The sequence below is a fragment of the Oryzias melastigma genome, linkage group LG3 (genome assembly GCF_002922805.2).
Source record: "Oryzias melastigma strain HK-1 linkage group LG3, ASM292280v2, whole genome shotgun sequence".
NCBI classification, from domain to species: Eukaryota; Metazoa; Chordata; class Actinopteri; order Beloniformes; family Adrianichthyidae; genus Oryzias; species Oryzias melastigma.
In genome coordinates, this window is record NC_050514.1 from 24,735,712 (window position 1) to 24,756,455 (window position 20,744).

Sequence of the window (20,744 nt, forward strand, 5' to 3'; positions counted from 1 at the left end):
AAACAAGCATGCAGAGCTCCCAGACCAGCCATGGATGTGTGTCTGTGTGTGTGCATTGTTATTTATAAAAACTTCAAACCGCCTCTGAGACACCTTTACACAAATGTTCTGTAACACCAGCCATTAGAAAACACACACACATGGGACCTGAAACTGCTCAGTTAATGCATGCCTTGATGGAGTGCGTGCAGAAGGGATCTGATTTCCAGCTGTTATCAAAGTCAGCAGTTTGTCAGTATGTTTCTTGGCACTGCTCTTGAAGGCAGGGACTGACTGCACTGTGCCTCAGTGCAAAGAAAGGACAACATTGTTGCAGATCTGAAACAGCAAATTCTCAGTTTGTCTAAAAAAAGGACCTGATGCTTATTTTAACATTACTTACATATGTTTATAGAGAAAAGAGCTTTACTATGTCAGCCTGGATTTGGATTAATTAGTATTAACAATACAATATTGAATACCAAGTCTGTATATAGTACATTTATTTAAAAAAATGTATTTTTTAAGACTGAAGTTAAAGGTTTCTGAAATTGCCATTAATTGACACGCACGTAGGTGAGTGACATTTGTTTACATTTGACCAATCCTCTGGGGGAGCAGTGAGCTGCAGTCACAATCGGACTTGGGAACCATTTGGTGGTTTAACCCCCCAAATCCATCACCTTAATGCTGAGTGTCAATCAGGGAGGCACCGTGGCCTATTTTTAGAGTCTTTAGTATGACTCGGCTGGGGGGATCAGCGCAGACACTCTTTCACAGGGCCACTAGACTATTAATTCAGTTGTCCCACTAAAACAATAAAAGGTAGGAACTTGCATCGCAAATCATACTGCTTAAGTACAATAGTGTATTGAAATAAAACAGGAAGTACCCTTTGGACAAATAAATATTTTGTCCACTGTTAAACCCTTTGGACATCCTTAAATTTGTCCTTTAATGAAGGCCACGGGCAGCATTTTTGTCCTTTTCCCCACAACTGCCATAAAGATATTACAAACAACAACAACCTACTTCTGCTTGATGTACACACAGGGGGGAAATTCTAGTACCACTACTTTAGGGCATCTTAGCCCCCCTTCTTCCCACCACACACACAATTATGGGTGGTTAGTGGTTTTTCCAAGTCTGAATCTCTCTTTTGTACCATCCTCCCTCACTTCAGCACTGAGACTCATGTAAAAACAAATAGTTATAAACTAGAAACTATTTCAGCAGCAGAACAGGAGACTATTTATTAGTGAAACACACAAATTGGAGGATATGATACATTCATCAATATATGATCACACTGCTAGTAAAATATTAAGCTTAAATCTCACAATATCTTTTAACATAACCAATTCAACTACACATTAAAATTTGATTTAAAAAAGTATGTATTACATCTATAAATACATTCCCCTGACCATCAGATTGTCCTATGCTTTATTCTCTCTAGTTACTTTAATTGTCATGTATCTGTTCCATCAACTAAAAAAATATAACTAAATACAATATTGATACACAATGAACTGGTTATGTTATTTAAAGATCATTTATACAATTACCTGAACTCCTTCAGAAATAAATTAACATCCATCTGAGGAGAGGATAGAAAGGGGCTTGTTTGCATTTGGTATAAAACAAAAAGAAATTCATTATCCAAATAAATAGGGTGCTGTTAAGGTATCATTATGCTGAGCTAAACCTAGAATTGTTATGTGTACAAAATAAAAAAGGATCTCCACTTTTATTATAGATCAAACGAAAGGAAAAAAAGATGTTTATGCCATCTTAACCAGCAGTTAGATGAGGAAAAGAAAAAAAAAATCTTAAAGAGTTGTAAATTGACAACCCATTTGTCTCGCCCAATGACTCCTGTAGTAAACTGTTTCTTTTGATATTATCATTAATTTTTAATTTTTAGGTTGTCAAGCACCCCAAATTAAAGTATTACTCCTGCACAGGGCAATTTTAAGTTTGCTTTTCTTTTTTATACTACATGCCAGGTCTTTGGACTCTGCTATTTTATTATATGTTTAGATCTAGTTATACAGGCAACATTTCTACCAAAGTAAAGTAAGGCTAAAATGTCTTAACTTAGGACAGAATATCGCTTGAGATTTGAACCCCTAACCTGAGCTGGAGAACATATGATGAGGCCCTTGTGAGTTTAATGTCTGCATACATTCTAACAAATAAAAACAAGCAATAAACCTGGGAAAACTAAATCAACTTTCTTTAAATACATTTCATAGGTTAGCATACATTTCCAGAGAAAAATATTGAGGAATTCAAAGTACTGAATCTAGTGAAGACTTACAAATGAATATCAGTGCTCTGTAATGAACCTTGTTGCCATGAATTTGACATTTTCAGGTTAAAGTACAATTGGCATTTTGATTGCCTTTAATAAAACTCAAATTTCTTTTTAAGGTAGAAAAAAATAATCCGTTTTGTGTAAAACTGCTTTTTTAGACTTTCTATACCATTAAACTGACCCATGCTTGGTAGTTTCCTTAAGGTCCCATTCTAGAGGTTTGCCTCCTCCTCATCTGGTGGATGGGGAGGTGGTCTACCATCTTCCAGCTTCTGGTCTCCCGTAGTCTGGTGCGGTCTACAGTACTAAGGTCTTATGGATCACAAGTGAACTCTGGTTTGTGACATTCTGGACCGGTCAATTATCACATAATTTCATCTGGATCAGTGGGGTTAGCCAGGTTGCCAGTTTGGTTTAGGGAGTCGCATGTTTTGGTGTCCGTGTTTGCTGCAGGCAGTTTTGGCTGATTGGGTGCAGCTGTTTTCAGTTTGTAACTACACATGTTTTAGGTGCCCTGCTGGTGTTGAAAAATTGTGTTTGTCTTTTCGTGCTTACCTCTGTTTTGGATTATTAAAGTCCCACTCCAATAATATTTTGATCTGTTGTAAAAGAGTTTCTAGTGGTCTTTTAATTTTATGCCATTATTTTTTTAGCCAAAATAATAAAAAAAAAAAAAAAATTTTTTTTTTTTTTTTTTTTTTTTTTTTCTAGGAAAGAGTCTGTGTAGCATAGCAGAAGTTCATAAGACATTTGTCTCTGAGTTTGGGGTGGGACTGTCGGTGCAAAAATAAGCTTCCACTGAAATCCCATCATCCCTTGTTTTTTTACACTCTCTCCCGCTAGCTTACAGCCCCTCACAACCCAACCTAATATTAGCAGTGCAACACGAATGGTGAGCAATATCAGAGCTATCCAGCCGTACAGTTTAGAGCCAGATACCAGCTCAGACAAGGAAAATGAAGCTGCTAATGGATCTATCTGTCTGCAAGTGGATGCATCGGAATGGAGCAGAGCAATGAGATTTTGGCCCGGCAATTTTACTCATTGTTAACAGGTTTTCCAAACGGCATTTTTTTTTTCCCATCAGCTTCTGATCCGTCATGGCTTGAATAAAGAAATACTCACAAAAAAAATGCAGTTTTAATCTTAAATTCCTTTATGTATGTCTTTCATCATGAGAAAAAAATGCTACAAGAACATGTTAAAAACACAATTTTCATGGAAGTGGGTCTTTAACCTTCTTTGGTCCATGGGATGTTCTATAGTTTAAGATAACTTTCTAATTAACCATAACAAATAGGAGGGAATACTGTCGGGAGCTCTGAACCTTAATGTTTTAAAATGTTGTCACTGAAATATTCCACAGATCCCACATGTCTAACTACAGAATCTGGGTGGGTTGTTTTTGCTTGAATACTCTGTCTCTTGTCTGCTGAAAACACCATGTACCCTGGAAGTGAAGTAAGGTGAAAGAACGTATTGATCTCATTCAAAATGCAGCACAGCAACAAAGTCGAGAGCAGGCATCCTGCAGAGAGCAACCTTCAGCTGCAAAACATCAGAGCCAAGGGATGCTCCAGTACTGTACGTCTACAGAGCTACAAATGTGCAGATATTTGCAGAGCTTGCTCATATGTTGTTGAAACAAACTTGTCAGGGCTTTAATGCTTTTGTGATAGTGACAGCTGTGTTTCTGTGTCTTTCTATTTTTTGGTTGTTCACCCACTTCTGGTGGCCTTTTGGGGATTATTATTTTTTTTCAAACAACAAACAAGCACTCGCTTGAAACCAAAGAAGAGCTGACTGGGGTTTATTGATCGATACCTGTCTTCTGCTTTGTTCACAATACAAAAGCAGCATCCATGACAGAAGAACACAGACATGATAAAGAGGATGCAACATGTAATTTTAAGAGTCAAGAGGTTGAAATTTGACTTTTTTGAGACACCAACAGATTTAGCAAAACACATTCCAGTCCATTCTTGATGAGACAAGTTAGGACAAAAGAGATAGTCAAACATTTATAGACATAGAATGAAGTTTTCAATTAAAGTTTGAACCTTTATGTTGCAGATATGAAAATGTGATTTTGAAGACTGTAAGGCTTCAAAGAAGATTCATTTAGATGTTATTTTTGCATCTCTAACACTGATTTTGCACTGCACCCGGAAGTGTCACAAACCAGAGTCTACGCGGAATTCGCTTTACCTCCAGTTCACACAAACACGTTTTTTTTCGCGACAGTCGACAGGTTCTTCTGCTCAGCTGTGGTTATTTAGAGCTTGTACAATTAATTTAGTCTATTTTGATTTGTCACCAACTGCTCTCTGTTGATTGTGTTTTTAGACATCCAGAACCACACCCCCGCTCTGTAGTCGGTCCACTAGATCGATCTTTGTTTTTTCAGTCATTTGACTCCCCCGATTGTCACAAAAACATAGACAACTCAGGATGCTTGTATGAAAATTTTGCTTTCAAAGGAGCTTCGGGAATTTCCCAGGAGGGGAGCGCAGTTGAAGAGCACGCCAGCCTATCCACTACACACATACACAGCAACTCTGCATGGAGAAATGACATCAGCTGACTCCGAAGCAGCTCGAAATATCCTGATAACCGTGGAGGGTAATTCTCACCCACAGCAGGTGTTTATTATGGATGAAACCAGCAAATTCTAGATAGATATGCCCTCTCGCACATATTTCATGAAGAAGCCACGCGGTTTTTTAACGCACAGAGACAAAGTGAGTCTTCATGAAAAGTTTGTAGTCTATTGTTCCGCAACAGACCGCGGCACTTCGCGTCTGGTGTGAACTAAACCGTGGGCTAACATGGGCGTCAAATGGTAGCAGCATCTGGAATAATTACTATTAAGGAATAAAAAAAAACACAACAAAACAAGGCTTTGCCAATACGTTTTAAGTATCTAAACTGTTGTTTCAAGCTTGTCCCATTATCATGTCACCACACTTAACACTAAGAGTGTGTATTGGCAAGAATCTGGCAGTATGATACAAATTGCAATACGGTATATATCGCAATATATCTGAACACTGCCCCAAAACAAACGTTCTCTTTTTTTAAGAGCATGACTAAGAACAAACTAAGTCATACTAAGTAGTACGTGTCTCATAAGAATAAAAAAAAAACCAAGAGGTTGACTGAATATTTCACACAAACGGGTTCTCTTGTTGTTCTGGTGCGATGTAGAGCTGCTCAAAGTGTGTAGTGCTGCCAACTAGGGGTCAGGAGGTTTAGATGGAAAGCAAAATAAGACACTGAAGGACGCTCAAAAATAATTAAATAAGGTCCTGTCAGCATTTTTAATCGATACAAATTAAATATGAACTACCGCAACGAGGAGAGTTGAACATGGCACCGAAGAAAAATCTTGAAGCTGATCTGGCAGAGCTTAAAACCGCATTAGCCGACATCAGTCTAAGCTAACCCCTATTCTTCTGCATGATGCTAAGCTAGCAGCTCAGCTAGAGCTTGAAGCTAAGCTAACACCACTGCTCCAACTCTTGAAACTTGATTGCATTAATGATATTGATGATCCTCAATAGCCTGATTTTATTAATATTTGATATTAAGTCATGAACCGGATATTGATAATTCGTGTAGAGAAAATGGTATGGTCGAGTCGGGGTGGGATTATATAAGTTTGTTTCCTTCCACTCCCTTTCAAGTGATCTACTTGTGATTTATTAAGTGAGATGTTATGTATGTATTATGACCTGATTGCTTGAAATAAACCATTTCATTCATTCATTCATTCAAATATCATGATACATCGTCAAACAAATTTTTCCCCGCACCCTTACTTAACACCATGCATTCAAATATTAGGCTTCAGAATGAAAGTTTTTATGAACAAGTTCCTAATTAAATGTAAAGTTTAACTAGGCACTGACCAGGCTGGTGGATCACAGTTTCTATTTTTTTTTTGGACAGCTGGTAATTTGTTTGAAATATTGATCATGTAGAAAAATTACATATATTCCCGCCCCAGAAGAAAGTAAGCAGAACGTAGTAATTAGATTTTAGAAAGGATTAACTCAACGTTTTTCTTAGCTTATAGTTTGCCACACAGCACATGGTAGAAGTATCAAGAGTCTTTTTGTCAGGTTTTAATCAATCAGAACACATTGGATGAGCTGATAACATCAGTGGGATCTTTTTATTAAGTTGTTGGGCACAGGCTGAGTTTTATCCAATCTCCTGTTCAGTAAAAACATCAAAAACAGCATTTCCTGTCGAGGATCTTAGATGGAGAATTTATGCTCAACCATTCTGAACTTGGCTCCGAGCCAAACTGACACTGTGGAACTGGAACGCCATTTTTCAGGCTGTTGTCTTGATGAGGGAGAAGGCTTGTTGTGACAGCTGTGATTTGCAAAGTTATTTCAAAGAGTTCCACCTTTTAAATTTGAACATTTTTTTACTACCCAGATAAAAGGTACTCCAGATTATGTTTTTTATTTTTTGGGCTGAAACTAAATGAATTTGGAAAAGATTTTTCCTTGGTTGTGTTCTTTTGAGCTTCATTCTACTTAAACCTGATGCAAAGCATTTTAAAATCATCTGGTCCTGGAGATTTGTACCACGTGTCTGTAATTGGTTATGAGCCTGTTGTGTAATATTTAAGAAATCCAATATGTATTTAACAGATTTAATCTTTGTTTTTTGTGTTTTTATCAGTGGACACAACAATGTCTTTTGTTAAATCACCTTTACCACTGGATTCAAGTGTGTATCCCTTCCTATAGCCAGATCTGTCCACTCAGTTTCTGCTTTAAACTGGGGTGTCAGACTTCAAGCCTTGAGGTCCGACATCCTGCTGGTTTTTCAGAAATCCTGCGTTATCCGCTGCCGATTACCTGGAGTGGTGTGTTTAGCCAATAAGGAGATTCAATGGCAGATTAGTTGGAAAACATGTAGGATTGGCATTTGACACCTGTGCTTTTGATGGCTTTGCAGCTCTGCCAGGTTGTTACCCTCAGCTTTAAGTGTCCCAGTGTTAGATTTCTGACTCATTCCTGGACCAGGAAGTGAGTTTTTTCTCAATCTGAGTATTAATGTTGTTGCAGCTGATTACAAGAGGGGTCTGTGTCCTTTAAAGTTGACGTTCAGAACTCTCTGTACTACAAGCTGCTACAGACTGCTACAGACTAATTATCCACTACAGGTAAATCTAGTCTTACAATGTGCAGACTTGATCCTTTTTTTTCATACCAGTATCTACACAAGTGTCTGTTTTACCCTTCAAAAGCAAATGAGTAATTAAAAAAAAAGAATAACAAATCAAACTTTCACGTATGGGTTTACACTCAAACTTATTGTCCTACATTTGTATTTAAAGCTTGAGAAAAAAAAACACAATACAGTTTTTTTATAGGGTCAGCACACCTGTAAAAACAATGCAAACATTTCCTTAATGGTAAAAAAAATAGATATTTTTTTTATTGTCAGACATGATGATGAACCACGTCCTAAAGTTGCCTTAGAATATGACCCATTCAGCACTTTGCTGTCCTGCAGCTTTCATTCCCAGCTGTAATCTGTTGGAGAAACATAAAAGATTGCAGCGACTGCATTTTCTATGGAAATGGGTCATGTTGGGGATTTTTTTATTATCAAACCAAAACATTAAAGAATGCTTCGCCTTTGTTGTTTAGGAGCATTGATTTGATCTGTAACGTAGGTGTTAAAATAGGTCAGTGAAACTGTTTAAACATTGCAGCAATAAAATAGCTTTTATTAATGCAGTGAACACAGAAAGAGCACAGTCAGTGACAATAGCATGGAAATTACAAGGCCATAAATGCTTGGCATCAATGTTCAACCACCAACTGTATCTGCAGTTTGACCCTGTATTGACCACTCCAGTGAAGCTCATCAAATCTGCTCCTTTATCTTCACTCACAGGATTTCCAATGATAAGTAATTACTTCCACCTAAGTCTTCTTCAGCATGGAGGAAACACAACAGCTGAGGTATGCCATTGCACGCACATTTGGTAATACCACTGGACCAGTGTGCCTTTGAAGTGCCCACCTGCTTTCCATTAATTTCATTTGAATTCAAGGAGAGTCATCAGACACCTGCACTCTTCTCCTGGCTCACCATCAGATACCAAGAGACAAAAACTGTGACATTGCCTTCAGTCATAGGATAACCAAAATTAGTATTTTTCCCCCCTTCTTATGCAAGATCAAATTAAACTGCGATTCTCCAGTTTAAAAAAAAGGCTCTTGCCATTGACTCTCGCCTTCATTTTCAGCCTGCTGCTGCAGCAAATAACTTTTCATGGAGAATACTTCTTTGTTTATGTAGCCGATGTAACTGGGGAATTTGTTTCACTTTTGAAATGTAATCGCACAACAATAGTAGTTATGAGGTCCCATACGGTGCATCTGATTACTGTACGGTTGGCATTGAGAATGGCTTGCTGTTATAGAGAGATATGGATCTTTGTTTAAGTTTTTGGAATCTCTGTGCATACCGATGCATAACTTCTTGCAATCATTTTGCAGAAAAATCACTTTTTTAAAAATGTCTAAGTCCTATGTAAATCACAAAACAAATAGGAGTTTTTGATATGATTATTTTGGGTCAATCCCTCTCTTTTTTTATTAAAATGTCACATTTAAACCTGTATTTCCACCATGGATGTTACAATTAATCCACTTAATTGATGAGGCGATTTACATTCTTATGATTCAACTAGATCAAACTGTCAAACTCAAGACTCACACTGCATCCAGTCCGGCTCTGGTGCAGAGGTCGGAGTCTTTACTTAACTTGAAAAGTGCAAGAGGAACTCACACTGCATCCAGTGGCCTCTCTGGCAGTCCTAATCCCTTTTGCTGGCTTCAAATATTTGCCAGATGCCGGAGCACTTTTTTTGTGAAATTGGGGCTATTAACGACCTAAAACGGAAATCATGTGAGCGAGTGTTTAGTGCATCCAATATATTTTTCAAAATAAAGCCTATGTTCTGCTGTACTCTGTGTTCTCACCGTATTGTAAACACTACATAATTGTGACAACCAACCTTGGTTTCCCCCACTTGTTACACAACACATGTAACACTGTCAAATGTGTACATCTAAGCCTATATAAGACAAAAATATCAATAAAAATTCTGTGCTCATCCATTGTATGAAGTCAAGTTACACAGAAAAAACAGTGTTGTAAATATAATTCAAAACCACGGCGGAATGAGGGTTTGTTTACTAGTACTTCCTATATAAATGGCAGGTTATCACGTGAACCTACATGAGTTTGGAGTTTCTTGAGGTTGACAGCAGAGCCCATGGCTGCAGCAGGACCGCAGCCATTCGTAGTCAAAGTGATCACTCTGGCGTCTATACTTGAGCTGGACCGGATACAGTGTGAGCCCGGGTCAGGCATATTGTTGATCAGATTGACCTATACCACAAAAAAAAATAATGTTTCAAAATGAAGGAAATCTATTTAAATCGATTTTGGAAAATACAATTTGGTTTGAGAGTTTTTTTTAAAATGTTTTTTTTTTTTTTTTTACTTTTAAGTCAAAATAATCAAATGTCATCACTGCGGACAACACACATGTGATGGCAGCAAAAAATGATCAAGCTATTATTACAGTCTAAATACAGCCTAATACAGTGTGGAAACACTTAATTTGCAAAGACATGTGACCATTCAGTGTGGTATATTGTTCTAATAATGTTTCATTCATATTATTCTTACGTGGAAAAACAAAAGATGACAACACTTTTTGTTATTGTTTACTTATTTGTCTGTACACATATTTCATTTACATTGTATTATCTTGCAAGAAATACGACTGGTCTGGAAAACTCCACCTATACTGTTCAGTTCCCAGTTATTTATCTATCACTTTTGGCTAAAAATGTGATGGATCGATTTTAGGTCAGTGAATCGGATCGTTCAAAATGAACCAATAAATACTATGAACCGTATCAATAAGCTAAAAAATTATCATATAAATCAAGTCATTGTTAAAATGAATCATTACACACCTAATTCCCACCATAAATGTTTCCTTTTTTTATTAACCTTGGTCTTACACGAGCTAAAAGGACTGAGCAGGATGGATAAAGAGTTAATTGTCCGACAGGCCGATCATTTGACAGCAGCTGCCACCCCCACATTACAAGAGAGTGATGGGATTGAAGTGAAACTCTAGTTGAGGTTAACCACAGGAACCCGCAACTGCATCAACCTCAAACCATGAATAGAAAAATCTATCACATTATACTGAAATGGACTCTGTTAAGTAAAGCATTGATATGACTCTCCACACATGCAACCTACCAGGCTCCAGTAGCAACAGAAAGGTAATAGAAAAGCAAGAATGCATCCAAGGATCCCTAAATCTTCGGCATTCGCCTCACGCTCTCTCCATAAATAAGCCAGATTCAATGAGTTATGAGCACTTTCACTTTCCTCGTTACCATACAAATGTCCAGATGGACCGTTAGATGGTGGTTTTCACTCTTCACACAATGTCAGAGAACTCAGGGGGATATTAATCTACTCAGCTGTTCTGTATTTTTAGTTGCGAGTCTCTGACCTGTAACTTAGTGTTTCAGACGGAGACCCCCTCCCCATCCCCTTCCAATGGTGACCTTTTACACACAAATCCCAACCTGGAGGGAAGGACACTGAGGCAACACACAATCTAAATCAAAGATTATAATGCAAACAGCCCTGTGGGGCTCACTAATGACTAAGGTGAGCCTGAGATGCAGCTTCAGCTCCGCTTTGGAATATCAATTAGGTCTCTGAGGGATGTGGAGATGGAAGGAAGTGACTGGCATAGTAAGCGCCTACTGCTTGTCTCAGGGCGCCTCTGCACACACTATGCACCAACATCGCCTGGCAATTTTGAGCGGAAAGGAAAGGACAAAAAAGAAAAGTCAAGAATTATAAAAAAAGGTTTGGGCAAGTGATGCAAGAGGAAGGATTCCATTGTCATGTGGTTTCCAAAGAAACAGGAGTCTGTACGTTTGGAACAGCCTACTCAATTAGCTCCAGATTTGTTCACAGCTGGTCCCCGGAGAATGAGCTCCACAGATGTGTCTTGGGCTGTTGTCTTCACACCCCAGATCAGCACTATTCCTCTGTTCTTCACTTCTCAACTCTCTCCTCATTTTTGCCCCAAGACAACACAGCAAGGTCCTGAGAAACAGACTGGTTAAATGGATATTCACAGCCTGGACGCAATCTGAAATCATCTCACACCATCGCTTGATATTGTTCAAGGAGAAAGAGTCACCCAAGGTCTTGTTTAGTTCAAACACAAAGACAGGCACGCTTAAATACTCCCAAAATACAATGGGAGAGAGCTAGCACCCACTGAAGGCAGAGACTTGTAGCCTCCCCTCAAAAAAAAAAAAAAATACCACTGTGTCTTTGATGTCATTCTAGCTGTAACCAAAAGGGATATAAAAAAGTAGGTTTACTCGGAATTATCCGTTATTTTATCTAATATATTTTTAATCAGATCTTACAAGTTTAATCTAAAAGTTCCAGTACAAGAAAAATATTTTACCTTCTCCATTCTCATTTTTAAATTGTAAAGAAAAGTCTAAAATAAAAATCAAATTAATTGTCATCTCAATTATAAAGAAGTAAAAATGGTCACAAACAGACAGGACAACCGGCGTGTAGCACAGCTAAAAGTCCCCATAGCTGAATCAGGCAGAGGTCAAACACAAGCATGATGGATCAGGGTCATGGCAGGGGTTGAGGCAGAGTCAAAGATGAAGCAGGATCAGATGAAATGGAAGATCAGGTCAGAATGAGAACGTGATGCAGGCAGAGTGGCACAAACAAGACTTCGCACTGAGCAGACTGAATACTGCTGGGAGTGATTGCACTTGGAAAATGGCTGTGGGGATTCTAGGAGTGACGACAGGGGGTGATGGCAAGTGTAGTGAGGAGAGACCCAGGAAGTGCTAGTACTTAAGTATAGGGTTGGGCACTGATTGGGTTTTATGCAGTTCCGGTGCCAAAGCGGTACTTTGGTTTCGGTTCCTAATCTGCGCCAATTTTGGTACTTCAGTAACAAAAATAATGCCTACATCTTCTCAAACCAACACATTTTTATTCCCATGTCACATATTGACACATGGTTAAGACCTCTGCGCCAAAAACTGGCGTTTTGACTGTCGTCGTTTTTTGACGTGCTGACTGTTCTCATTAAATCAGAGCTCCACAACCTCCGAGTCGCAAACCGGTGGTCTGCCCCTCTTTCAACGCACAGAAAATTCACTGCTCGCCATCTGTCAAACATGTGATCCTCAGCTAGTCTGAGGGGTTACCGGGGCTTTATCTCACTCTGGGGTGTGTCTGGATGAAAGCCGCTTCCGCTGTGTTTCTGTGTCTCTGTGACTGAGATTGGCGGCTGTCTCGCATTAACCCGAGAGAGGGGGAAAATAGGGGACTTTTTTTAAATTATTGTCTAGACGAAAATAAGAATAATACCACAGTTCAGGAGAGCCAAGCAGAGTGCCCGCACTCCCCACTGCGGTTGTCTCTCTACCGCCGTTCCAGACATTTGAGCGCTGCGCGGCATGTGCTCACTCTCGTATTCGCCCCGTCAGCGGTTTTATATGAGCCCGCTCACTATTGGCTAGTACTTTAGAGTACTGAACGGAGTAGGTGTAAATGACATTTCCTAAGACAAATAGACCTTCAATGAATCTTAGCACCAAAATGTGGCACTGTTTTTGCAGCAGCTTCTTTCGGTTTCGGTAGAAACATGAAACATCTATCATTCCACTGAGTTTAGCTTCCTGAACTTAACTGAGTTCAGTGTAGTGAAGTAGAAATACTTTAACTTTAAGTACAATCAATTCTTTTAAAAAATCGTAACACTTCTCTAAAATGTAGTTATTTTAGTTTATTTAACCTTATGAATGTTGATTTATTGCTTCATGTCATAGATTAATGACCCAATGTGTTATTTTTTTTTTTTTTTTTTTTTTTTGTATTTGTGGTTTCACAGCATTAATGTTTTTTATGTGATAGCTTAAATTTAATGAATCTGTGAGTGTTTCACATATTAAACGGTTAAATTTCAAATAGTTTAAAGGGTTTTATAATCTTAAAGGAAAAGGAAACAATTGCTTTTTAATAAACCTTTGTTGTGGGTCTATAATGGATGTCTAGTTTGATGTGTGGATAAAGAACACAACCCCACTACACACACAAACACCCTCACACACACCAACAGCCAAAAAGAGTTTTATTCTGCTTTTTTCCCCTTCCCTTTGAGGCCAGATAGGTAAGAAAAATGACCATTGATTATTGTTGAACTGAAGGTAAGCCCTCAGTGCATTTAGATGATTTCAGAAGGTTTTGTTCGATTTTATGGTTGAGTTGCTGACACGAGTTTTGAAAAATCAGCTTTATCTCACATTTTTCACTGTAGTTTTTGCTCTTACACGGAATCACTTGAGCTGGAAAAAGCATTAGCTGCTGCTCCTGCTGCAATTCCTTTTAGCTTCACAAACTACATGTCTTTGCTTCTTTTGTCAGAGACGTTTCAACTGAACAATACTTGAACAGAGGAGGGTAGTGGTCCCGATAGCAAGTTATCATTGTCATTTGAAAGCTTCATTTTTAATTTTAACACATTACACTCAGAATTGACTCAGATGTTTTTCAAACATTTCACAAAATAATGAAGTAAAAATGTATGGATTAAAATTTTTGAGATTTTTTTTTATGGGAAATAGTCTCATCTGATTAGTGTGTGCGTAATTCTTGATTTGTGACTTATACATATGTAACTTTATGTACTTCCGATTGTATATTTACATGCACAAAAATGACAAAATACAATTTACGCACTCACAACTTTAAAATGCAACAGCGTGAAACTAAATACACACACATTTTAAAAAGTACACCCCAATCACCTGATACACACACACACACAAAACCTCATCTACGCACAATCTACTCTCTCTCCATTAGTGCTTGTATACAGAAGTGCAAAATACTAAAAAAAAAAAAATCTTAAAAAAAAATAAAAACAAGTTTTTATTGTTGTTTTTTAGTTAGCGTTATATATATATATTCAATCCTTTAATTCTCAATTTAAAACTGTCACTCATGTTTATGTCTTCAGGTCACTGCTTTGGTTTGTTTCCCACATTTATTTAGAAAGTTGTGACGGTCATCCTGCCACCTAACCTAACTTTTATTTCAAAAATAAAATAACTTCTTTAATTTGATTTATAATTTTATTTTTAATTTGCACAAGTATTCAGTCTGTTGCTTTAACTTGTGCAGCTTTTTTGTAAATTTCTGCAGTCTTTGTGGAGTTTTGTTGGATGAGTGAAGTCCAGAAAGGGCAGGTTTAACTTGCCTTTAAGGTCATATAAAGAAAAGAGTCATAAAGAAACTGAGGTTGTGTCAGAATTTCCTTATTTGTCACTACCAAGTCTAGCTATCTGGAAAAAAAAAAAACTAGTGCCCTAGAAATTTCCCAGAAGTCTCTCACAAAATAACAATGTTTATCAGTGCTCACTTTACGTGCAAATATAGAGGCATTGAATTTCAACGATTTGTCAGTCAAGTTTTCATCCTCAGAACACAGTGGGTTCATAAATAGTCTTGTACATTTATCAAATGTATAATGTTTTTTCTTAATCAAATAGGCGATGTCGTATTTAGCCTTAAAAAAGAAAAAAAGTTCCACACTATGTATATTGTAGGGTAAAGAATTCCAACATAAAGTATCTAACTGATATAAAACCAGGAGCAATGCAATATGTATCAATAGTAACAATAATACATTATTTTTTTTTTTTATTTGATTAGAAAAAGTACATATTTTTGCAGATGGAATTTTCTTATTAAGACAATAAACAGACAAATAAACAAACAAGAAAACATAATTATAATCATTTGAAGACAGTCATGCTGTTGTGACATTTTCCTATTAAAACTGTCACACATGAGATAGAAAATGTGACTTCTAACCATTGTCATAATCAATCAATCAAAACACATTTATACTGCACTTCACTCACAATAATGATTCACAGGTGGAAAAACAAACAACGGAACAATCCTCTTTGCCTTTTGGCTGTTCCTTCTAGGAGTCGCCAGAGCGACTCATTTGCTTTAATCTATCTTCATTCTCTGCATTTTCTTTGCTCAGAACAATCATCCTCATGTCCTTTCGTAAAGCAGCTATTAACCCCATCTTTGGCCTTCATCTGTGATTTTTTTTTTCCTGGTAGCTCCAACATCAGCATCCTTTCAATCTCAACGTGTCCATCTCAACTCAGCTTCCCTGCATTAACAGTATTTCAGGAACATCTAACATGAGCTCTCCTCATAAGAAATAAAAAAGAATACCTCTAGGATAATCTATGTTACCCCAATTTCTGCTAATTCAACCGGTTCTTACACATTTTCCAACAACTTTGTACAATTATTGCAACTTTTGCCAGTTGCTTTTAATTTAAAAAGTTTCACCAGTCAAACTGGATAACAGATTTAAGCATGTTAAATGTCACAGATTTGTTGTTTTTGTCAAGGTTTGTTCCTCAAGTTCCATCAAAACATTATAAACATTTAAGGTTATATCGACTTTAATAATTCCAAAATGCAGCACTGAACTGTATCCATTGTTAAAATATAGAGTTTTTATTTATTAGACAATTATAATTCATTGTTATAGTGCAACACAAAGCAAACATTTAAGTGGAAACTATTAAGAATTTGTCTGTGTTTCAAAATACATTTTTAATAGAAGCAAAAACCTGTTTTTCTCCCACCCCCCTTCCTTTTCTCCCAATTCACCCAGAGACAGAGTGATTGATCTGATACGCCACAGAGTCAGATTACATTATGCAGTTCTCTCTGATAAGACAAGAGTGAAACAACTATTTTCTTTCCCCTTATCTCCTCCAAGAGGCTGTGTCTCTAAAAGAAGAACCAGCCTTAGCGGCCAGATATCATTATTCATTTTGAGCCTTTGCCTTCATTGCTCTGATTACATTTTATAGCCCTGCATATTTTACAGCAGTGGTCAGCAGCATCTCTGATGCGTTTTTTTTTTTTTTTTTTCTCCCAAAAAAATGAAAACCAAAGGATCACATGAACTCAGTTTACAGGATGGTGCCAAAAATGTAAGGCATCTTAATCATTTCCGTCCCGTGTTGAATGTGGAGCTTCGAACAGAAATTCCACCTTAAAAGCTGGGTTCAGATTTATGGGGATAGAGGGTGGACACGGAAACTTGAAGCTTAACACATTCTCTAAACAACCGAATGGTTTGTGGGGTGACTTATCATGTGAGGAACAGAATAAAAAATCGAAGACGATCACAAAGATTTCTTTCTGTAAACCCTGGATTTTCTGCAAACAACATGTGCTTTTCCCTTCAACTGTCAGAGTCACATGTATCCTTTTTGAAAACACCAGCTCTGATATAAGCATCATCTGCTGAAACCTGGTAAAACTTCACTGAAAGGATCAGTGACTTGCTCAGGAGCCCATTTAATGGGTTTTTCACAAATGTATGCTACCTTGGACCAGTGCACGCTTACTAGCATGGGGAGAAAAAAGAAGAAGAAGGAAAAAAAAAAACACCCCAAACTGTTTTTAAGAAAAAAAAAAAAAACTCTTGAGTGTTGTGCAAACGTGCTGAAGAGTCCAAACCAAATAGAATACTTGATGTGGAATGCCTGAAATATTGTTCTGGTATTTCAGATGAAGACTGGCAGGTTAAAATACATTCCAGATATTTCCTGCTGATTACACTGCGGGAAGACAAATGTCGGCTGTCACAAAAACCTAATCACATGACCTAATAGATGTGAAGAAATTACATCATGCTCCCTCCTCCTTCTCTGTATGGAGGGTCTTAAAAAAAAGTTGCACGTGTGTTCATAGTGTCATGCAGTGATCGTTTCTCATGGTTATTCTCGCACGTGTGTGACAGCAGCATTTGTGTGTGCGATGAGGAACATGACAGACTTTTTTAACTTGATGTTTGACTTTTGCCAAAAGAGTGCAGATAAATGCCACCTCGTGAAGAAACAGGATGCGTGCAGACTAATGCTCGGTGTTCACTGATGGTTTCTTGTTCCTGAACATTTATTGTGCTTGTACAGAACAGAATAGCAAAATGTCTGCTTCCATTAAACTATTATCTAACAGTGCACATCCTCTCATAATGGTTTTACACACAGCTATATTTCTGGCATCTACTGTTGTCAGAGCAAAAAAAAAAATGTTTGTTATCCTGGGGATTATGGCATGTTAAAGACATTTCTCTCACTTTGAAAACCTGAAGCAGAGGTCTTATCTCCTTCAGAGAGACGTTTATAAATTGCATGGTATGTTTAAGGACAATGAGCTAACACTTTGCTTTTGTTAGTGGAAGATAAGCAAGTCGCTGCGATGGGGCGATAGTGTGCTTCTTCCTTCAGGCCCCTCAGGAGAACAGGCTGACAGTGAGGCTTTTTACTGTCACCGGACCCTCGTCTTTTATGTGTTAGATACTAAAAGTACTGCAGTTTGCAGGTTACTGCTGCACATAAAAAGTAAGCATGGAGATGCCGTGCTACTTAAGACCTTCTCTACACCTTTATCTTGAAATTTTTATAGTAAAAGAGGCTCCCCTTGGCAGGCATTATTCCTCTGCAATGCTGGCTGGAGGTGTGTTTTCCCACACCGCCACTCTCACTAACTGTTTTAGGTGTTGTACGAAAGTAGTTTCTATTTGACATTAAAGCAGTTCATACATAAAAACAGACCTTGAGTATGATAGTTACTAAGTCAAACTAAGGTTGACATTGCGTTTCTGCTCACACGTTACGCACACATGCACATACTGCTGCGCTGCTAATCAAAATCTTAATATCATTTAAGCAAATGTCAGAGCTGGACCTTATCAAGGTGCAAAAAGGAGCAAGAGAACAAATACTTTTTGGCTGACAATTTAAAAAAAATCAAAATCTTTGTCTATGATCAAAGGTTTAAGACCATAGCATTTAAAAGGCAGGATTTGCATCAAAATGTGCATTTAACGACATTTTCTAATAACTAAAGCCTTGTTTCCACTGAGCAGTCCTGTCTGGTAAGGAGTAGAACAGCATGGACCAGTTCATTCTGGCGAGCGTTTTTACTCAGTTAAGCCTCGCTTCCACTGAGCGGTTTGTTTTCACGGCGTATGCGTGGTGCAGACTGCTAGTGTGTCATCTAGTGTAACCACTAGAAAAGCAACAACAATGGAGGCAGTGGCGGTTCTACACTGAATTACTCCATGGACAGCGTACAGCTGTCAATGCAACTAAAGATAGTCCTAAAGCTAAGTTTCAGGAGAAAATGAAAGTTTAAAAAATAAACAATGATGTTGATTGCAATGTTTAGGCTTACTTCAGTTTTGGTCATCATCTGCCCCAAAAAAAGAAAAAAAGTTGTAGCAGGTAGCACTAGAAACATGCATCTTGAACTATGAGGACATAGCCTTTTCTTTATCTCATCTTCTTCATTTCTCTTTTTCTAAATTGGCACCAGATGACTGTTTTTTGTCAATTTTTCTGGCGTTTTGGCACTTGGCAATAAATTTCCCCACCAAAGGCGTCGACTGAACCAATTCTTCACTTGGTGATGACATGTGCCATGTCACACAAACATTAACAAAAAATTCATGAATTCTATATACCTGTATTAAGATGTTGGTCATAGAATGTCACGGTATGACAGACTTTTAAGAATGTTATAAAATAGATTCTGCCCCATGCCCCTTTCCACTTAATTTGGGAGAGACCCGCAGTTGAACTTATTCCCTCCACCCCTCCCGTTTTCTTCACACACCTTTCCAGCACCTTTTTAGCCGACAGGAGAGCGTGCACCTGCAGGGGGCGCCAATTTGCTGTTTTCAGGTTACCCAAACATGTTGTCATATAACAGGTAATAAAAAACTAGAACAGTTTTTTTTTCCCCAGCTGCTGACCCGGCGCCCCCTTTGAATTGCCGCCCCGGGCGGCCGCCCATACTGCTGGTACTTAAAACAGTTACTGAATGGAGGTCCCCCGAGAGGTACAGATTGGAACTGTTTAATGATTCCATTTTACAATGGAAATGCTCAAAATACCGGATGGAACTGGACCATACTGGTCTATAGGAGTCATTTTTTTAAATTAAAAATTTTTTCACCTTCATAGTTGAAGAACTTGTCGCAAAACTGGAACATTTTATATGGGGGGTTCGGTAGGGGGCCAAAAGAACTTTAAGGATGGCAAATGAGAACAGCAGAGTGGACGGCCCCCTGGAAATAAAAGGATCAAAAATATATATGTAATTTATATGTCATAACATTTTTTTAACATTAAAACAGCAGTCCTTTTACTGATGCATAAAGAAGCTTGTAATGTTTTTTCTTAATCTTGGTCAATAAAGATACTTCTGTAATTCTGATATGAAAAAAGAAAAATATTTTTTTTTTGGTTGTTTGCTTTTTGCTTGCCCCTCTTATAGCTCCACTTCTCTTAATGACAGCAGCATTAATTTCATTAAAAAAAATAAAAAATAAAACGGACGCAGTTTTTTGTGACAAAAATAGGGCAAAAATTACTATTGAAAATTATAGAAGTGTCAAAAAAAAAACACAATTGTACAATATTTGCACTAAACCATTACTATGTGAATAAACACAAACTAACTCATGCAATAAGTCAATCAAAAACATGGCAACGGATGTGAACAATTGATTGACAACAGATGCAGCTGTGCAATAATTGTTGGTCAGGTTATTCAATTAATTAGAGCAAAAACGATTTTCCATTGCAATTTTGTGAAACATGTACATTTCCACCTCCTCCAAGTGCAAAAACCTTTTCAATAAATATGTTTTCAATGAATACATTTTTTCAAAATTGTTGTGTTTCCATTGGGCAAATTTGTTATTGCAAATCCATTTTTTTCTATTTTATAATCAATAGAAAGGCAGCTATGTACAACATTTTTATTCCATCAACGAACAAAAACAAAAAAAATATGAAATGTAAATGAAAACACAAGACAATTTACGTAATTTTATCTAAATAATGTGAACACCAACAGTAAAAATAACACCTCGCTTTGTGGCGTTAGACACAGCTTTCAAGAATTAATACTTGTTTACTGACCAACATTGCTTTGTTTCTGTCTCTCAAAACAGATTTAATTTTGGAAAAAACCTTAAACTGGCTATCGGATCGGGACCAAGACCTGCTAACTGCATGGACAATGAAGGAAAAAAGTAAAGTAATACAAAGGCAGGTAGTGTACATACCGTTTTGTGTACTTTTACTAGGGGGTGGGAATTTTCACACCTTTCACGTCTTTCAGTGCAAGTGGCTGAATTTTTGTAAGACGAACAGATTCTCTCTCTCTCTCTCTCTCACACACACATGCACACACC